The sequence below is a fragment of the Triticum dicoccoides genome, chromosome 5A, assembly GCF_002162155.2.
Source record: "Triticum dicoccoides isolate Atlit2015 ecotype Zavitan chromosome 5A, WEW_v2.0, whole genome shotgun sequence".
Classification (NCBI taxonomy): domain Eukaryota; kingdom Viridiplantae; phylum Streptophyta; class Magnoliopsida; order Poales; family Poaceae; genus Triticum; species Triticum dicoccoides.
In genome coordinates this window covers 491,204,687-491,222,408 of record NC_041388.1, presented here as the reverse complement: position 1 = coordinate 491,222,408, position 17,722 = coordinate 491,204,687, and positions in this window count along the sequence as shown.

Here is a 17,722-nt window from a genome sequence, read left to right as displayed (position 1 = left end):
CCCCCTCGTGGGCCCCTCGTAGCTCCACCGACCTACTTCTTCCTCCTATATATGTTCACATACCCCGCAAACATCCAAGAGCACCACGAAACCCTATTTCCACCGCCGCAACCTTCTGTACCCAAGAGATCCCATCTTGGGGCCTTTTTGGAGCTCTGCCGGAGGGGGCATTGATCATGGAGGGCCTCTACATCAACTCCATGGCCCCTCCGTTGATGTGTGAGTAGTTTACTTCAGACCTTCGGGTCCATAGCTAGTAGCTAGATGGCTTCTTCTCTCTCTTTGGATCTCAATACAATGTTCTCCTCGATTCTCTTGGAGATCTATTCGATGTAATCTTCTTTTGCGGTGTGTTTGTCGAGATCCGATGAATTGTGGGTTTATGATCCAGATTATCTATGAACAATATTTGAATCTTCTCTGAATTCTTTTATGTATGATTGGTTTATCTTTGCAAGTCTCTTTGGATTATCAGTTTGGTTTGGCCTACTAGATTGATCTTTCTTGCAATGGGGGAAGTGCTTAGCTTTGGGTTCAATCTTGCGGTGCTCGATCCCAGTGATAGAAAGGGAAACGACATGTATTGTATTGTTGCCATCGAGGATAAAAAGATGGGGTTTACATCATATTCCATGAGTTTATCCCTGTACATCATGTCATCTTGCTTAAGGCGGTACTCTGTTCTTATAAACTTAATACTCTAGATGCATGCTGGATAGCGTTCGATGTGTGGAGTAATAGTAGTAGATGCAGGCAGGAGTCGGTCTACCTGTCACAGATGTGATGCCTATATACATGATCATACCTAGATATTCTCATAATTATTCGCTTTTCTATCAATTGCTCGACAGTAATTTGTTCACCCACCGTAATACTTATGCTATCTTGAGAGAAGCCACTAGTGAAACCTATGGCCCCTGGGTCTATTTTCCATCATACAAGTTTCCAATCTATTTTATTTTGCAATCTTTACTATCAATCTATATCATAAAAATACCAAAAATATTTATCTTATTATTATCATCTCTATCAGATCTCACTCTTGCAAGTGGCCGTGAAGGGACTGACAACCCCTTTATTGCATTGGTTGCGAGGTTCTTATTTTTTTGTGTAGGTACGAGGTGACTCGCGCGTGGTCTCCTACTGGATTGATACCTTGGTTCTCAAAAACTAAGGGAGATACTTATGCTGCTTTACTGCACCACCCTTTCCTCTTCTAGGGAAAACCAACGCAGTGCTCAAGAGGTAGCAAGAAGGATTTCTGGCGCCGTTGCCGGGGAGATCTACGCCAAGTCAAGACATACCAAGTACCCATCACAAGTCTTATCCTTCGCATTACATTATTTGCCATTTGCCTCTCGTTTTCCTCTCCCCCACTTCACCCTTGCCGTTTTATTCGCCCTTTTTCCATTCGCATTATTCCCATATGTATCTTTCTTTGTGTTTCCATGTAGCGACCAGACCTCAAACAGTCTGATCTCTGTGCTCCGGTGTCATCCCTGGATCAGTAATGCTGACACCACACAGTACTCGGAGGATTTATAACAGAGTAGCAATCACACACTTATTACATCGAGTGTCTCAATAGAGAACTTATTACAATAACTGTGGCTTAAGGCCATCTAATAACAATAACAGCGGAAGGCTTGGAAGATAAGTGAGTCCATCAACTCCAACGGCATCACTGAGTATAGAACCGTGACCTAAAAACTCCTTAATAGTTGTCTGAAAAGTCTGCAACATTAATGTTGCATCCCGAAATGGGTCAGCACATGGAATATGCTGGCAATGTAACACATAGAGAGTAATGGAATGAAATAGTTATACTATATGCATATTTGGCTGGTGGAAAGCTCTATCGTTACAGTTTTGCGTAAAGCCAATTTTTCCCTACTACAAAGGAATAAATTTATTTAACTATCATGGTGGTTGTTAAACATTGAGAATGGTTGACAGCATTCTCAATCCCAATTAAACATCATCATTAATCAAAACCCAACAAAATTAATTTAGAGTAACATGTTGAGATTCACATGATAATCCAGGTACTAGATACTCAAGATGTCCATAACCGGGGACATGGCTAATCATGATTAGTTTATTACACTCTGCAGAGGTTTGTGCACTTTTCCCCACAAGACTCGATCGCCTCCGTTTGGTTTCTCGCACTACATGGTGTTTGAGAAGACGGATGACCAAGACATAGTCTTTCAGAAGCGCTAGCACCTTACGATGGATAGACCGTTACACCTACTTTCCCCTACATCTGCTAGTCTACCCTGTAAGAGTTCGCACGACTTAATCAACTACGCCAGAGCCCATAATAGCTTGTGGCTGCACATGGAAGTTTCTAGTATGAATAATCTCATGATCCCTTTGAGCCTGGGTGGCGGTCCAAAAAGAAACAGCAATCCTGGAATACCCAGGTACCTCAATCCACCCAGATGTGTGTTTAAGTTGCCACCTTAGATAAACCATTAATTAACAATACTCACATCTGTCATGGATACACTCACCCAATCCACGTCTACTAGCATAGCATGGCATAATGTAAGCAAACGTAGAAGTAACTCCCAAAGGTTTGATAATAAACAGGTAATAGGTTCTACCTCAACTACTTCCCATCCCACAATTTAATTTGATCCTAGTCATGCAATGTGTGAGGGTTGATCTAATGCAACAAAACTGGGTAGTAGAAAAGGTATGATCAAAGTGTTACTTGCCTTGCTGATGATCCGGGAAACCTAGCGATTCGAAGTAACAAGCGGCGCACTCCGGGAACTCTATCGCAAACAAATAAGCATACAATAAGTACTCATCTAATGCACGGGTAAAACTCAAATAAGAGATCTAACCAGAAGGTTCAACATAAGAACTCCGGTTTGCAAAAAAAATAATCAAATCGAACGAAGCAACGAAAGTCAAACGGCGAAAGAAAACAACTTCGTTCTACTAATCTGGATCTAAGGCAATTTTTACAGTGGCAAAAACATGTTTAAGTTGGTTAAACGGATAGAGGGTTTCGAGACGAAACTCCGGGCGCTTGAATCGCCTGATTCCGATAAACGAGCGGAAAGTTATACTAAAACGAAAATCGGATCAGGAATCGCGATCAGAAAAATCGCGGATTTAATCCGAGAAAAAGAAAAAACGACGAACGCTCGCTAAACAATAAACCAAAAAACTGATCTATTTAAAAAAAGACTGAAACTAAAAAAACCGACGAAAAACCGAACGGAAAACCGAACGGGTTTTTTTTAAACGGCAGCACGGATTTCGAGGCGCGGCGAACCTCGGGCGGCGTGCGGCGGCGGCGCTGGGGCTGGGGCGGCTTAGGGTTTCGGCTGGGCTTCCCCCCGGCTTATAAAGCCTAGTCGGGCCAGAGTCCAGGTCGGACAGGGCCCGTTAGGTCGGTTCGAATTTTTTAAAAAAAAATTAATTACACGCGGAAGAAAAATAAAAAGAAATACTAAACGGACTCCAAAAATCCCGAAATAAATTTTCCCGGGCTTCTAAAATCAAGACACACAAGGCGAACATTTATTATGCAATTTTGAAAAACGACATTTTTTTCCTAAATTCAAATAAAATAACGAAAAACTCCGAAATAAATCTTATTTGATTTTATTATTAAATCCTCAATATTTCTTTATTTTGGGAAAGTCATTTTATTCCCTCTCTCATATTTTTGTAATAGAAATAATTGACGATAGAATAACAAAATCAAACTATCCTATTCTCAAAATTTGAGAAAACTCAAATATGAAAATAATGAATTTCCCAACTCTCTCCGTGGGTCCTTGAGTTGCGTAGAAATTTCTAGGATCAACCAAAATGCAAAGTAAAATATGATATGCATTCATGATCTAACGTATAACATTCCAAATTGAAAATTTGGGATGTTACATTCCATGTGCCTTCTATTTGCTTGCATCTTTGCTTGGTAAAAATCTATTGATATGGATCCACTTAATGTGTTCTACTTGGATCATCTTCGATCCTTATGCGCCCGTGCTGAAACCCCAACTAGCCTAGTTGATGGGAAATATTTAGATGAGCATTCTCATTTTCCGCGTCACCATTTGTCTGAAAAAAGGAGACTCTTATGGGATCAAATAAATAGATTGCTATGTTATGCTTGGAATCCTTGTGAAATTGGTGATTTTACTTGTTGCTCTAAGAACTCTAAAAAACACCTCCCCTACCTATGTGAGTTTAATGATAATGAAATCTTATCTTCTTATGCAAAGGGTGTTTATAGTTATTACGATATCAAACAAATTGAAGAATTTGTCGCTTTTAAGGGTGCTTATGAAGTTGCTTCTTTGATTGAAAAGTATGATATTACTCTCTACGAATCTGAAAATTTTGACATACTTAAACATTGCTATGAAAACTATGCTCATAATGTCTATGCCAAAGAATTTATTGAAAGAACGACCATTGCTTCGGAAGAAAATAATGATATGCATGAATCTATAGATAATTATGATTCTAATGATTTGATGGAAATATCCCTTGATGAATATGATGCTTGCTATTCTTGTGGCCATGATGCCAATATTTATGAAGATGAATTTGCTATAGTTCCTTATGTTAAACATGAGATCGTTGCTGTTGCACCCATACTTGATAATTCCTTCAATGAAAAGCATGATTGCAATGATGTTATTATGAATTCTCTCAATGTTAATTTTGTTAATGATATGCAAAACCCTAAGCTTGGGGGTGCTAGTTTTGATATGTCCACTACTTGTTGCAATGATCATGATTGGGGTGATTCTTCTTATGATCTTGAAAATTTATTTAAGCCCCATGATGAATATAAGATTGATAATAATGGTTGCAATATTGAAAGTGGGGTTGGAAGAGTGTCAACTTTAGATCCCACATATTTCGAAAATGTTCAATCTTATGAAATTTTTGATAGAAGTGGGTTTGGAGAGGTCGTGACTTTAGTTAATGTTAATCCCACTATTTTGGAAGAGTCTTAACTTTGCATGCATGTGGATCGTGTTGAAAATATTTTATGTGATAGATATTTTGTTGAATTTTCTTATGATCCCACATGTAATTATTATGAAAGAGGAAAATATGATTGTAGAAATTTTCATGTTACTAAATTACCTCTCGTTATGTTGAGATTGCTATTGTTTCTTTCCTCTTCCTTGCATATGCTAGTTTTTGCTTGCTATGATAATTTGTTTGCCTATAAGATGCCTATGCATAGGAATTATGTTAGGCTTAGATGTTATTGTCACATGTTTCATGATGCTCTCTTTGTGCTTCAATTCTTGTCTTTCATGTGAGCATCATTGAAATTATCAATGCCTACCTAGGGGCGTTAAGCGATAGCGCTTGTTGGGAGGCAACCCAATTTTTTTTTGTTTCTTGCTTTTTGATTCTGTTTAGTAATAAATAATTCATCTAGCCTCTGTTTAGATGTGGTTTTATGCTTTTAATTAGTGTTTGTGCCCAGTAGAACCTTTGGGAAGACTTGGGGAAAGTCTTTGCGATCTTGCTGTAAAAACAGAAACTTTAGCGCTCACGAGATTTGCTGCCATTGTTTACTGGAGAGTGATATTTAGTTGATTCTTTTTGCAGATGATTAATAGATAAATTCCTCATGTCTAAAAATTTATTTTAGAATTTTGGGGGTTCCATAAGTATTCGAAACCTACAGATTACTACAGACTGTTCTGTTTTTGACAGATTCTGTTTTTCGTGTGTTGTTTGCTTATTTTGATGAATCTATGGCTAGTAATAGAGTTTATGAACCATAGAAAATTTGGAATACAGTAGGTTTAACACCAATATAAATAAAGAATGAGTTCATTACAGTACCTTGAAGTGGTGGTTTGTTTTCTTTTACTAACGGAGCTCACGAGATTTTCTTTTAAGTTTTGTGTTGTGAAGTTTTCAAGTTTTGGGTAAAGATTTGATGGATTATGGAACAAGGAGTGGCAAGAGCCTAATCTTGGGGATGCCCCAAGGCACCCCCAAGGTAAAATCCAAGGACAACCAAAAGTCTAAGCTTGGGGATGCCCCGGAAGGCATCCCCTCTTTCGTCTTCGTCCATCGGTAACTTTACTTGGAGCTATATTTTTATTCGCCACATGATATGTGTTTTGCTTGGAGCGTCTTGTATGATTTGAGTCTTTGATTTTTAGTTTACCACAATCATCCTTGCTGTACACACCTTTTGGGAGAGACACACATGAATTGGAATGTATTAGAATACTCTATGTGCTTCACTTATATCTTTTGAGTTGGATAATTTTTGCTCTAGTACTTCACTTATATCTTTTAGAGCACGGCGGTGGTTCTATTTTATAGAAATAATTGATCTCTCATGCATCACTTATATCATTTTGAGAGTCCTTTAGAACAGCATGGTAATTCACTTTGGTTATAAATTTTAAATGCTAAGAGAAGTTGGATGCTTGATAGTTGTTTTGAGATATAAAGGTGGTAATATTAGAGGTGTGCTAGTTGAGTAATTGTGAAATTGATGAATACTTGTGTTGAAGTTGGCAAGTCCCGTAGCATGCACGTATGGTAAAAGATGTGTGACATATTTGAAGCATGGGGTGTTCTTTGATTGCTTTACTTATCATTGGCGGTCGAGGACGAGCGATGGTCTTTTCCTACCAATCTATCCCCCTAGGAGCATGCGTGTAGTGCTTGGTTTTGATGACTTGTAGATTTTTGCAATAAGTATGTGCTACCTCTTGAGCACTGCGTTGGTTTTCCCTTGAAGAGGAAAGGGTGATGCAGCAAAGTAGCGTAAGTATTTCCCTCAGTTTTTGAGAACCAATGTATCAATCCAGTACGAGATCACGCTCGAGTCCCACGCACCTACACAAACAAATTAGAACCTCGCAACCAACGGGATAAAGGGGTTGTCAATCCCTTCACGGTCTCTTACGAGAGTGATATATGACAGATATGATAAGATAACATTTTTGGTATTTTTATGATAAAGAGAAATAAAGATGCAAAGTAAAATAAACGGCAATAGAAATAGCTAAGTGATGAAAGATTAATATGATGGAAGATAGACCCGGGGGCCATAGGTTTCACTAGTGGCTTCTCTCAAGAGCATAAGTATTATGGTGGGCAAACAAATTATTGTTGAGCAATTGATAGAATTGAGCATAGTTATGAGAATATCTAGGTATGATCATGTATATAGGCATCACGTCCGCAACAACTAGACCGAAAAGATTCTGCATCTACTACTATTACTCCACACATCGACCGCTATCCAACATGCATCTAGAGTATTAAGTTCATAAGAACAGTGTAATGCTTTAAGTAAGATGACATGATGTAGAGGGATAAATTCATGCAATATGATATAAACCCCATCTTTTTATCCTCGATGGTAACAATACAATACGTGTCGTTTCCCTTTCTGTCACTGGGATCGAGCACCGCAAGATTCAACCCAAAGCTAATCACTTCTCCCATTGCAAGAAAGATCAATCTAGTAGGCCAAACCAAACTGATAATTCGAAGAGACTTGCAAAGATAAACCAATCATACATAAAAGAATTCGGAGGAGAATCAAATATTGTTCATAGATAAACTGGATCATAAACCCACAATTCATCAGATCTCGACAAACACACCGCAAAAGAAGATTACATCGAATAGATCTCCAAGAAAATCAAGGAGAACTTTGTATTGAGATCCAAAAAGAGAGAGAAGAAGCCATCTAGCTAATAACTATGGACCTGAAGGTCTGAAATAAACTACTCACACATCACCGGAGAGGCCATGGAGTTGATGTAGTGGTCCTTCGTGATCAATGCCCCCTCCGGCGGAGCTTCGGAAAAGGCCCCAAGATGGGATCTCTTGGGTACAGAAGGTTGCGGCAGTGGAATTAGTTTTTCGTGGTGCTCCTGGATGTTTGGGGGGTACGTGGATATATATAGGAGGAAGAAGTACGTCGGTGGAGCAACGAGGGGCCCACGAGTGTGGAGGGCGCGCAAGGGGGTAGGCGCGCCCCCTGCCTCGTTGCCTCCTCGATTGTTTCTTGACGCCCACTCCAAGTCTCCTGGATCACGTTTGTTCATGTTCCCGAAGGTTTCTTTTCGTTTGGACTCCGTTTGATATTCCTTTTCGGCGAAACTCTAAAATAGGAAAAAAAACAGCAATTTGGGTTGGGCCTTCGGTTAATAGGTTAGTCCCAAAATCATATAAAAGTGTAAAATAAAGCCCAAAAATTCCAACATAGATAATATAATAGCATGGAGCAATCAAAAATTATAGATACGTTGGAGACGTATCAAGCATCCCCAAGCTTAATTCCTGCTCGTCCTCGAGTAGGTAAATGATAAAAAACAATTTTTGATGTGGAATGCTTTCTAACATATTTATTAATGTAATTTTTCTTTATTGTGGCATGAATGTTCAGATCCGAAAGATTCAAGGCAAAAGTCAATATTGACATAGAAATAATAATACTTCAAGCATACTAACTAAGCAATTATGTCTTCTCAAAAAAACATGGCCAAAGAAAGTTATCCCTACAAAATCATATAGTCTGGCTATGCTCTATCTTCACCACACAAAATATTTAAATCATGCACAACCCCGATGACAAGCCAAGCAATTGTTTCATACTTTTGATGTTCTCAAACTTTTTCAATCTTCACGCAATATATGAGCGTGAGCCATGGATATAGCACTATATGTGGAATAGAATGGTGGTTGTGGAGAAGACAAAAAAGGAGAAGATAGTCTCACATAAACTAGGTGTATCAACTGGCTATGGATATGCCCATCAATAGATATCGATGTGAGTGAGTAGGGATTGCCATGCAACGGATGCACTAGAGCTATAAGTGTATGAAAGCTCAACAAAAGAAACTATGTGGATGTGCATCCAACTTGCTTGATCATGAAGACCTAGGGCATTTTGAGGAAGCCCATCATTGGAATATACAAGCCAAGTTCTATAATGAAAAATTCCCACTAGTATATGAAAGTGATATCATAGGAGACTCTCTATCATGAAGATCACGGTGCTACTTTGAAGCACAAGTCTGTTAAAAGGATAGTAGCATTGTACCTTCTCTCTTTTTCTCTCATTCATTTTTTTATTTGGGCCTTTTCTCTTTTTTTGGCCTCTTTTTTTCTTCTTTTTTTTATTTTTCGTCCGGAGTCTCACCCCAACTTGTGGGGGAATCATAGTCTCCATCATCCTTTCCTCACTTGGGACAATGCTCTAATAATGATGATCATCACACTTTAATTTACTTACAACTCAAGAATTACAACTCAATACTGAGAACAAAATATGACTCTATGTGAATGCCTCTGGCGGTGTACCGGGATGTGCAATGATGCATGAGTGACATGTATGAATAATTATGAACGGTGGCTTTGCCACAAATACGATGTCAACTACATGATCATGCAAGCAATATGACAATGATGAAGCGTGTCATAATAACGGAACGGTGGAAGGTTGCATGGCAATATATCTCGGAATGGCTATGGAAGTGCCATAATAGGTAGGTATGGTGGCTGTTTTGAGGAAGGTATATGGTGGGTTTAAGGTACAAGTGAAAGTTGCGCGATACTAGAGAGGCTAGCAATGGTGTAAGGGTGAGAGTGCGTATAATCCATGGACTCAACATTAGTCATAAAAAACTCACATACTTATTGAAAAAACCAATTAGTTATTGAAACAAAGTATTATGCGCATGCTCCTAGGGGGATAGATTGGTAGGAAAAGACCATCGTTCGTCCCCGACCGCCACTCATAAGAAAGACAATCAATAAATAAATCATGCTCCGACTTCATCACATAACGGTTCACCATACGTGCATGCTATGGGAATCACAAACTTTAACACAAGTATTTCTCAAATTCACAACTACTGAACTAGCATGACTCTAATATCACCATCTCCATATCTCAAAACAATTATCAAGTATCAAACTTCTCATAGTATTCAATGCACTTCTATAAAAGTTTTTATATTATTCCTAAAAGCAAATTTCCATGTTGTTCTAAAGGACTCTCAAAATAATATAAGTGAAGCATGAGATAAGAATCGTTTCTATAAAACAAAACCACCACTGTGCTCTAAAAGATATAAGTGAATCACTTGAGCAAAAACCATATAGCTCAAAAGATATAAGTGAAGCACATAGAGTATTCTAATAAATTTCAAATCATGCGAGTCTCTCTCAAAAGGTGTGTACAGCAAGGATGATTGTGGTAAACTAAAAAGCAAAGACTAAAATCATACAAGACGCTCCAAGAAAAACACATATCATGTGGCGAATAAAAATATAGCTCCAAGTAAAGTTACCGATAGACGAAGACGAAAGAGGGGATGCCTTCCGGGGCATCCTCAAGCTTAGGCTTTTTGGTGTCCTTGAATTTTACCTTAGGGTGCCATGGGCATACACAAGATTAGGCTCTTGCCACTCCTTGTTCCATAATCCATCAAGACTTAACCCAAAACTTGGAAACTTCACAACACAAAACTCAAAATAGAAAATCTCGTGAGCTCTGTTATCGAAAGAAAACAAAACACCACTTCAAGGTACTGTAATGAACTCATTCTTGATTTATATTGGTGTTAAACCTACTATATTCCAACTTCTCTATGATTTATAAGCTCTTTTACTAGCCATATATTCATCAAAATAAGCAAACAACACACGAAAAACAGAATCTGTCAAAAACAAAACAGTCTGTAGTAATATGTAGCTAACGCAAACTTCTGAAACCCCAAAAATTCTAAAATAAATTTCTAAGTCTTTCCAACGGTTCTACTTGGCACAAACACTAATTAAACACAAAAAACACAACCAAAGAAGAGGCTAGATAAATTATTTATTGCTAAACAGGAGCAAAAAGCAAGGAATAAAAATAAAATTGGGTTGCCTCCCAACAAGCGCTATCGTTTAACGCCCCTAGCTAGGCATAAAAGCGAAGATAGATCTAGGTATTGCCATCTTTGGTAGGCAATCCATAAGTGTCTCTAATAATAGATTCATATGGTAATTTAATTTTCTTTCTAGGGAAGTGTTCCATGCCTTTCCCTAACGGAAATTGGAATCTAATATTCCCTTCCTTCATATCAATAATTGCACCAATCGTTCTAAGGAAAGGTCTACCAAGAATAATAGGACATGAAGGATTGCAATCTATGTCAAGAACAATGAAATCTATGGGCACATAGTTCCTATTTGCAACAATAAGAACATCATTAATTCTTCCCATAGGTTTGTTAATAGTGGAGTCCGCAAGGTGCAAGTTTAAAGAACAATCATCAAAATCACGGAAACCTAGCAAATCACACAAAGTTTTTGGAATCGTGGAAACACTAGCACCCAAATCACACAAAGCATAGAACTCATGATCTTTAATTTTAATTTTTATTGTAGGTTCCCACTCATCATAAAGTTTTCTAGGGATAGAATCTTCCAACTGAAGTTTTTCTTCATAAGATTGCATCAAAGCATCAACGATATGTTTAGTAAAAGCTTTATTTTGACTATAAGCATGAGGAGAATTTAGCACGGATTGCAACAAGGAAATACAATCTATCAAATAGCAATTATCATAATTAAATTCCTTGAAATCCAAGATAGTGGGTTCATTGCTATTTAAAGTTTTAACCTCTTCAATCCCACTTTTAACAATTTTTTCATCAAGATCTAAAAACTCTAAATTTTTGGAACGCCTTCTAGGTAAAGGTGGCTCATATTCAGTCCCATCATTATCAAGATTCATATTGCAAAACAAAGATTTAATAGGAGACACATCAATAACTTTTAGATCTTCATCTTTATTTTCATAGAAACTAGAAGGACACGCTTTCACAAAGCAATCTTTCTTAGCACGCATCCTAGCGGTTCTTTCTTTGCACTCATCAATGGAAATTCTCATGGCTTTGAGAGACTTATTGATATCATGCTTAGGTGGAATAGATCTAAGTTTCAAAGAATCAACATCAAGAGAAATTCTATCAACGTTTCTAGCCAATTCATCAACCTTAAGCAATTTTTCTTCAATCAAAGCATTAAAATTCTTTTGTGAATTCATAAAATCCTTAACACTAGTCTCAAATTAAGAGGGCATCTTATTAAAATTTCCATAAGAATTGTTGTAGGAAATACCATAATTATTAGAGGAATTACTAGGAAACGGGCTAGAATTAAAATTACCTCTATACGCGTTATTACCAAAATTGTTCCTACCAAAAAAATTCACATCCATAGATTCATTATTATTCTCAATCAAGGTAGACAAAGGCACATCATTAGGATCAGAGGAAACACTCTTATTAGCAAACAATTTCATAAGTTCATCCATCTTTCCACTCAAAACATTAATTTCTTCTATCGCATGCACTTTTTTACTAGTAGATCTTTCGGTGTGCCATTGAGAATAATTAACCATAATATTATCTAGGAGTTTAGTAGCTTCCCTAAAGTGATTTCCATAAAAGTGCCTCCCGCGGACGAATATAAAAGATTTCTAGAAGCAAAATTCAATCCGGCATAAAAATTCTGTATAATCATCCATAAATTCAAACCATGTGTAGGGCAATTATGTATCATTAATTTCATCCTCTCCCAAGATTGTCCAATATGTTCATGATCAAGTTGCTTAAAATTCGTAATATCGTTTCTAAGAGAGATGATTTTAGCAGGAGGAAAATACTTAGAGATAAAAGCATCTTTGCACTTATTCCATGAATCAATACTATTTTTAGGCAAAGACGAAAACCAAGCTTTAGCACGATCTCTAAGGGGAAAAGCAAATAGCTTCAATTTAAAAATATCATTGTCCACATCTTTCTTCTTTTTCTTATCAAACAAATCAACAAAGCTATTTAAATGGGTAGCGGCATCTTCACTAGGAAGGCCGGCGAATTGATCTTTCATGACAAGATTCAACAAAGCAACATTAATTTCACAAGATTCAGCATCGGTAAGAGGAGCAATCGGAGTGCTAAGAAAATCATTGTTGTTGGTATTGGTAAAGTCACACAATTTAGTATTATCTTGAGCCATCGTGACAAGCAAGCAATCCAACACATGAGCAAACAAGAAATAGGCAAAAAAGGCAAATTGGGAAAGAGAGGGTGAACGGAAAGAGAGGGGGAATAAAATGGCAAGGGTGAAGTGGGGGAGAGGAAAACAAGAGGCAAATGTCAAATAATGTAATGCGAGGGATAAGATTTTGTGATGGGTACTTGGTATGTCTTGACTTGTGAGTAGACTCTCCGGCAACAGTGCCAGAAATGGCTCGTTGTCGGGAGTCAAATCTTGACTTGACTTGGCGCGAATCTCCCCGGCAACGGCGCCAGAAATCCTTCTTGCTACCTCTTAAGCACTGCGTTGGTTTTCCCTTGAAGTGGAAAGGGTGATGCAATAAAGTAGCATAAGTATATCCCTCAGTTTTTGAGAATCAAGGTATCAATCTAGTAGGAGATCACGCTCGAGTCCCACGCACCTGCACAAACAAATAAGAACCTCGCAACCAACGCGATAAAGGGGTTGTCAATCCCTTCACGGTCACTTACGAGAGTGAGATCTAATAGATATGATAAGATAATATTTTTGGTATTTTTATGATAAAGAGAAATAAAGATGCAAAGTAAAATAAACGGCAATAGGTTTCACTAGTGGCTTCTCTCAAGAGCATAAGTATTATGGTGGGTAAATGAATTACTGTCGAGCAATTGATAGAATTGAGCATACTTATGGGAATATCTAGGTATGATCATGTATATAGGCATCACGTCTGCGACAAGAAGACCGAAACGATTCTACATCTACTACTATTACTCCACACATCGACCGCTATCCAGCATGCATCTAGAGTATTAAGTTCATAAGAACAGAGTAATGCTTTAAGTAAGATGACATGATGTAGAGGGATAAACTCATCCAATATGATATAAACCCCATCTTTTTATCCTCGATGGCAACAATACAATACGTGTCGTTTCCCTTTCTGTCACTGGGATCGAGCACCGCAAGATTGAACCCAAAGCTAAGCACTTCTCCCATTGCAAGAAAGATCAATCTAGTAGGCAAAACCAAACTGATAATTCAAAGAGACTTGCAAAGATAAACCAATCATACATAAAAGAATTCAGAGGAGAATCAAATATTGTTCATAGATAAACTGGATCATAAACCCACAATTCATCGGATCTCGACAAACACACCACAAAAGAAGATTACATCGAATAGATCTCCAAGAAAATCGAGGAGAACTTTGTATTGAGATCCAAAGAGAGAGAATAAGCCATCTAGCTAATAACTATGGACCCGAAGGTCTGAAATAAACTACTCACACATCACCGGAGAGGCCATGGAGTTGATGTAGAGGCCCTCCGTGATCAATGCCCCCTCCGGCGGAGCTCCGGAAAAGGCCCCAAGATGGGATCTCTTGGGTACAAAAGGTTGCGGCCGTGGAATTAGGTTTTCGTTGTTCTCCTGGATGTTTGGGGGTACGTGGATATATATAGGAGGAAGAAGTACATTGGTGGAGCAACGAGGGGCCCACGAGGGTGGACAGCGCGCCCAGGGGGGTAGGCGCACCCCCTGCCTTGTGGCCTCCTCGATTGTTTCTTGACCCCCACTCCAAGTCTCCTGGATCACATTTGTTGTGAAAATCACATTCCCGAAGGTTTCATTCCGTTTGGACTCCCTTTGATATTCCTTTTCGGTGAAACTCTAAAATAGGCAAAAAACATCCATTTGGGCTGGGCCTCCGGTTAATAGGTTAGTCCCAAAAATGATATAAAAGTGTAAAATAAAGCCCATTAACATCCAAAATAGATAATATAATAGCATGGAGCAATCAAAAATTATAGATACGTTGGAGACGTATCAGTATGTGAGTTCTTTATGACTAATGTTGAGTCCATGGATTATACGCACTCTCACCCTTCCACCATTGCTAGTCTCTTCTATACCGTGCATTGCCCTTTCTCACCTTGAGAGTTGGTGCAAACGTCGCCGGTGCATCCAAACCCCGTGATATGATACACTCTATCACACATAAGCCTCCTTATATCTTCCTGAAAACAGCCACCATACCTACCTATTATGGCATTTCCATAACCATTCTGAGATATATTGCCATGCAACTTTCCACCGTTCCATTTATTATGACACGCATCATCATTGTCATATTGCTTTGCATGATCATGTAGTTGACATCGTATTTGTGGCAAAGCCACCGTTCATAATTTTTTCATACATATCACTCTTGATTCATCGCAATCCCGGTACACCGTCGGAGGCATTCACATAGAGTCATATTTTGTTCTAAGTATCAAGTTGTAAGAAAATAAAAGTGTGATGATCATCATTAGAGCATTGTCCCATGTGAGGAAAGGATGGTGGAGACTATAATTCCCCCACAAGTCGGGATGAGACTCCGGACGAAAAAAAGAGAACAAAAAGAAAGAAAAGAGGCCAAAAGAAAAAATAAAGAAGGCCCAAATAAATAATAATAATAATAATAATAATAATAATAATAATAATAATAATAATAATAATAATAATAATAATAATAATAATAATAAATGAGAGAAAAAGAGAGAAGGGACAATGTTACTATCCTTTTTCCACACTTGTGCTTCAAAGTAGCACCATGATCTTCATGATAGAGAGTCTCTTATTTTGTCACTTTCATATACTAGTGGGAATTTTTCATTATAGAACTTGGTTTGTATATTCCAATGATGGGCTTCCTCAAATGCCCTAGGCCTTCGTGAGCAAGCGAGTTGGATGCACACCCACTTAGTTTCTTTGATGAGCTTTCATATATTTATAGCTCTAGTGCATCCGTTGCATGGCAATCCCTACTCCTTGCATTGACATCAATCGGTGGGCATCTCCATAGCATATTGATTATCCGCGTCAATGTGAGACTTTCTCCCTTTTTGTCTTCTCACACAACCTCAATCATCATATTTTATTCCACCCATAGTGATATGTCCATGGCTCGCGCTCATATATTGCGTAAAAGTTGAAAGAGTTTGAAAAGGCTAAGTATGAAACAATTGCTTGGCTTGTCATCGGGGTTGTGCATGATGAGAGCATTTTGTGTGATGAAAATGAAGCATGGCCAAACTATATGACTTTGTAGGGATAAGTTTTCTTTGGCTATGGTATTCTGATAAGACATAATTGCTTGATTAGCATACTTGGAGTATTACTATTTTTATGTCAACAATAAACTTTTATCTTGAATCTCTCGGATCTGAACATTCATGCCACAATAGAGAAAAATACATTGAAGAATATTCTAGAAAGCATTCCACATCAAAAATTCTGTTTTTATCATTTACCTACTCGAGGATGAGCAGGAATTAAGCTTGGGGATGCTGATACATCTCCAACGTATCTATAATTTTTGATTGTTCCATGCTATTATATTATCAGTTTTGGATGTTAATGGGCTTTAATTTACACTTCTATATTATTTTTGGGACTAACCTATTAACCGGAGGCCCAACCCAAATTGCTGTTTTTTTGCCTATTTCAGTGTTTCGTAGAAAAGGAATATCAAACGGAGTCCAAACGGAATGAAACCTTCGGGAACGTGATTTTTGGAACAAACGTGATCCAGAGGACTTGGAGTGCACGTCAAGCAATCAACGAGGCGGCCATGAGGCAGGGTGGCGCGCCTACCCCCTGGGCGCGCCCTCCCCCTCGTGGGCGCCTCGTAGCTCCACCAACCTACTTCTTCCTCCTATATAAGTTCACATACCCCGCAAACATCCAGGAGCACCACAAAACCCTATTTCCACTGCCACAACCTTCTGTACCCAAGAGATCCCATCTTGGGGCCTTTTCTGGAGCTCCGCCGGAGGGGACATTGATCAAGGAGGGCCTCTACATCAACTCCATGGCCCCTCCGATGATGTGTGAGTAGTTTACTTTAGACCTTCGGGTCCATAGCTAGTAGCCAGATGGCTTCTTCTCTCTCTGTGGATCTCAATACAAAGTTCTCCTCGATTCTCGTGGAGATCTATTCAATGTAATCTTCTTTTGCGGTGTGTTTGTCGAGATTCGATGAATTGTGGGTTTATGATCCAGATTATCTATGAACAATATTTGAATCTTCTCTGAATTCTTTTATGTATGATTGGTTTATCTTTGCAAGTCTCTTCGGATTATCAGTTTGGTTTGGCCTACTAGATTGATCTTTCTTGCAATGGGAGAACTACTTAGCTTTGGGTTCAATCTTGCGGTGCTTGATCCGAGTGACAGAAAGGGAAACGACACGTATTGTATTGTTGCCATCGAGAATAAAAAGATGGGGTTTACATCATATTGCATGATTTTACCCCTATACATCATGTCATCTTGCTTAAGGCGTTACTCTGTTTCTTATGAACTTAATACTCTAGATGCATGCTGGATAGCGGTCGATGTGTGGAGTAATAGTAGTAGCTGCAGGCAGGAGTCGGTCTACTTGTCACGGACATGATGCCTATATAGATGATTGTACCGAGATATTCTCATAATTATTCGCTTTTCTATCAATTGCTCGACAGTAATTTGTTCACCCACCGTAATACTTATGCTATCTTGAGAGAAGCCACTAGTGAAACCTATGGCCCCTGGGTCTATTTTCCATCATACAAGTTTCCAATCTATTTTATTTTGCAATCTTTACTTTCAATCTATATCATAAAAATACCGAAAATATTTATCT